This window comes from Neopelma chrysocephalum, unplaced genomic scaffold, assembly GCF_003984885.1.
Source record: "Neopelma chrysocephalum unplaced genomic scaffold, ASM398488v2 Primary Assembly neopelma1_26, whole genome shotgun sequence".
Taxonomy (NCBI): domain Eukaryota; kingdom Metazoa; phylum Chordata; class Aves; order Passeriformes; family Pipridae; genus Neopelma; species Neopelma chrysocephalum.
In genome coordinates, this window is record NW_020897695.1 from 7,880,511 (window position 1) to 7,885,354 (window position 4,844).

Here is a 4,844-nt window from a genome sequence, read left to right on the forward strand (position 1 = left end):
TTTTTAAATTTTCTGTAGTTAAAGATCTAAAGCATGCTGTTGCAGTTTGCAAGAGAAGGTGCGAAGGCCTGTTCCTCTGTCTGGACTTGAGATTTTGTTACCAGTTTGCAAGTTGGAGTTTACAAATCCAGAGTGTCCATTTGGAATTTAAAGCTTGTGTCTAGGTATGTGAGCTAGGCTACATAAAAAATTATTCACCCTTAAATTGTATTAACTGATCACAAATTGTGTATACATTGAAGCTGGTCTATTAGTCATCACCTGATGCTGTGTATGGAGATGCACTTCACTAGAAGAGAAGGGTTGCAAATGCAGAAGAGAAGAGCTGCTCAGACCAGTGTGAACTAACATTTTCATGAGAATGTTGAGTCATATGAGAGCCTAGTAGTACTTTTGCCTACACTGTGACTCATTTTTAAATGATGTTGCCAGAAGGGATGGAAGCCTTGTGTTTGTGCGTGGCCCAAACTGACCGTTTTGACTCTAGAGGAGAATGTAATCTGATCCAGACTTTGAGAACACAGAATAAGCTGCCACTCTTCAAGAGCGAGCAAGTGACCACACTTGCAAAATTATTGCAGCTATAGGTGAGTAAACAACTAAACTAGACATGTAAAATGCAGGTCACTTCTTGCAGGAACTAAGTGAAAGGAAGTCCCTGATTAAAAAGGGGCTTACAAAAGATCTTTCGTGTATTGGTACTTGAAGCTGCTTAATTGTAGAACTCTCAAATGCATAAATGACTTCACTAGAGATAGTAATTCAAAGTTTTACAGGCTATCTTGGAGTATCCTTTGAAACATTCTGAAATAAAACCAAATTCTTTACAAGTAGGGAAAGGCTGCACTTAAACTTGGTAACTTTAATGCCCTGGTTTGAAAAAAAAAATAAAAAATTCAGAGTACATAATAGGATTTGATACTTCTTCATCAGAAGATGCAAAATTTGACTTATTTTAATAGTTTCACCACAAACACAATATTGCTCCAAAGCTATTCAAGTAGGAAATTCAAATCAGACTTTGACATCTCTATGTGAAGGTCTTAACACTGCAAGTTAGTCCTTGCCCTTTATTCTGTGCCTTTTATCAGTAATAACGTTGCTTCAGCAGAGTGGCTGGAGGACTAGCGAACACTTGTGAATGAAAAACTGAAGAGATGTGTAGCATTCTGCCTTGTAAGGCAAACTTAAGTGGCACTCAGCTCTAAAACTAACCACTTTAAAATAGCGTATGTGGAACAGTGTCCTACGCGCGTACTTGCTCTTTTCTCCTTAGTTCAAGCATTTTGGAAAAAAAAAATATTCCTAATCAGTTAGTGGAAAATTAGTTGTTTTGCTGTATTTTAAAAAAGAGTAAACTTAAGGTAGATGGCGAAATGTATTTTTAAAGATAGCGCCTATTCTGGTATGCCGTTATGAAAATCTGCTACATTTTCAACCTCTGGAAATCCAGCCTGGGTATTTGTAAATGTTGTCAAAAGCCTTCCCAAAGAGGATTTGTGTGGGAGCAAGCATTCCCTTAGGGGCAGTGGTATGTGCTGCCAGTGGTATGTGCCTGCACTGAGGGCTCACCTGGGTCACCCTTAGGTTTCCAGCACAGCTGGTGATCAGACACAGCATCAGCAATGGGGTCTCCTTTTCTGGCTCATCAGAAAATATGTTCAGCCAGGGCAGGGGAACCCCAGTGCAGTGACCAGTACTGCAGGGGAGGAATTAGTGCCTGGAGTAGAACAAAGCCCAGGGTGGAACCTGCAGGCATTGCTCCCCCACCCTTGACGTGCTGTATGTGAACAACAGCCACAACTCACTTCTGCACTGATAACTAAGCTCTACGCTCAAGCCTGAAATCCCGTGTACTGGATGGTGCTGTCAGCCATTTATCTCTCGTTCCCTACACTGTTGTGGGCGTAAGGAAGAACTGGGTTATTCGAGCTCCTCCTCTGTTTGCCCTGGGATGCACTCAGAGATGGGATTTGCCCTCGGCTCTGGCATCAGCTTCCTCTGTAACACATCCATGGCCGTAATGTGATGTTCCCCAGTTTTGAATTCTTAATTTCACACCTTTCGCTTTCTTACTGTCTTGTGCAATATCCTGTACTTTAATTGCATTTACATCTTTTATTTAAAGTTTAAATGAAAGAATGAGTACTATGAAGTGACAAACTCATACTACTAAATTCCTTTCGGGTTTGTTTCTGTCTCAGCTATAAACTCTCCTTCCTACTCAGTTTAGCAGGAGGCAGCCCTAGATTCTAAACAAAGTAAGAATACAGCAGTAGTATTGGCAAAGCCTTCAGCTGTGTGCAGGGAACTGGAAGTTTTTTTGCTACATGTTGAATATTTTTTAAAAAGCACTTACTTAGTAATGATGAGAGGATACAACTCTGGAAGCCTGTCTGTCTTTCCCCCTCAGCCCCTCCACCTCCCAACAAAGCCAAACATGGTAACTGCCTGTACTTGGAGAGAGCAGCCAGCCCTAGGTGATGAGGCAGGGAGCTGACATTGTGCAGACATGCAGTACTTCATCTAGCCATCTCCATCTAAGCCAGGGATTGCAACTCTCATTAATGGTCACTAGATATTTCTTTTTTTTTTCATTATGAAATAAATTCTGCAGGGTCTGAAGCGTGGCAGTGCCACTCGCCCATCATAGTTAATGTTTGTATAAAAGCATCCGATGTTTTCTAACGTGACCTTCTGAAAAATGAAGGTGGCATTACCAAGTGTTTATAGCCCCAGTTTTAACACTGCCTGTTGCAACTGAAGCTTTTGCAAAGGTACACTGTGGCCCTACGACAAGCCTGCCCCCCTGCTTACCTCCTGTAACCATGTGCCCAGCCTGCTTAAAACCAACCACTACAAGGCACTATTCACTGGCATTGATGGAATAAGGTCTTAAAGCTGGAAGACTGGTTTGTCACTGAGCACCCTTGCTCAGCACAGCACGGCATCTGTTGCCTTTTCTGCAGCACAGGGGCTTGTCTGTGCCTCTTCGTAGCAGTTGGCAAGCCCCCAAAACACCCCATTTTTCACTGGAGACTGCACCCTCTCAGTGTATTAAAGCTCTCTTCAAACTCCTGAGGGAGGCTCCCTACAAATGCAAGATCTGAAAGGAAGGAGGGAAAAGGTGTTATATATGAAAAGCTTTCATTCGCTGTATTATGTTCATACAATTGCGAGTAGCACACTCCTCCCCCCCAAAAAAGGGGGGAAAAGCCTGACCACTCAGGACCCAAAAAAAAATACAAAAACCATATCAGAACCCCACGTGCCCTTTTGTATTCAGACTACACAAGGCTCTTATTGCCCTGTGACGACTGTTCTTCAGAGGGCCTGTCTGAAGATTAGACAACAATAGAGGTGTCAGTACTGGAGCTTTTCAGTCTTCCTTTACCAGGCCAGAGCATCATTTAAAGCTACAGGTGTCTCAGCATAGGAGTCTCAAAGTCTGCTGCACACTGGTTTTGAAATAAAGTTCAATCTGCTTTATCTCACCAGTACAGTTCATATGATACTTACGTGGGCCTGTGTTTCATTACTTGGAACGCGTATTGTCTTATTGTAACTCCACCATATGTCTAGTGCTGCTCTTGTCTTTTTCCAGCTGTAAAAATTAGATAGTGCATCACAGCTAATTTGGGAGTTCACTTTCTTCAATATGGTTAGTTCACGCAAGAGGAAAACTGATCAGTTTTAAACCACCAAACTGGCAGGGAAACTTAACATTATCAGATTTTAAAAATATTTAAAATTAACCAAACAGTGCAAGTTTACATATACGTTATTAGAAGGTTCATCCAACTCCCCAAATATCCAAATACATATTCATCAGCTTGCCATATGCTCACTTAAATGTGCAAAGCAACAACGTCCTCCTGTCCCAAAAGCTGTCTTCCATTTCTGTTAAATGGAATTAGGGCTTTCTTAAATTAAAAATTGTCACACTGGTAGGAAGGTATAAAATATTCAAAGTTTGCATTCAAGTTAAAATTTGCTTGGTGTCATTTAAGAATTATTTGAGGATTTTGGTCCTTACTATGTGTGATTTTATATAACACAAGGACATGTGCACACAAACACCAGAACGCTGTTACTACAGCTACTTCTGCATGTAATCTGCTGTCACTGTGATGAAAAGATTTCACTTCTGAAAATGGAAAAAGCACTGTAAGCCACTAGCGGCATGGATTTAAATGACTTTTCCATCTTCAGTCAAAATATGATTGTTAAGCTTAGGAACAACAGATGCTTCACAAGCCAGCAAGCTCCCAGGTGACTCCAAATCTGGGGACTTCCTTTTCAAATGTTACAGCCTGGACATGGCAATGAATGATTGGATTGGAAATGCTGCCTACAGCAAGCTCTCCATCATCAGTCCCACTTCTCTCCAGTATCAGCATTCTCCTGAAGTCCCTCTCGGCAAACATTGCTGCTGCCTCCTCCAGAACGGGAAGCAGCACAGAATATAAACCAAGAATCAAAGGCAAAGCCCAGAAATTCTCAGGCTCTGCACAGAGCAGCTTAATTTTAAGTTCCCCTGTCACAGAAGACAGGGCAGGCTGATCAGAAACCTTTTGACACAAATAGTCGAACAGCTTTGAACTCATCGTAGCTTAAGGTAACTAAGTCCTTCAGGTTTCAACATCCAAGAGAATACTTTTCCCAGAATATGCTGAAGCAGGCTACAGCAGATGGCTGGTTTTTTTCCCCTGAATGAAAAAGGATGAACCTCAAATTTAATTGTTTGTATTTGGAGAAATATTTATACACAATCAAGGAATTAAAACTTAAGTAAAAGTTTTGTGCCAAATACGGAAAGGAGATTTGTAAATGAAACCAATTTC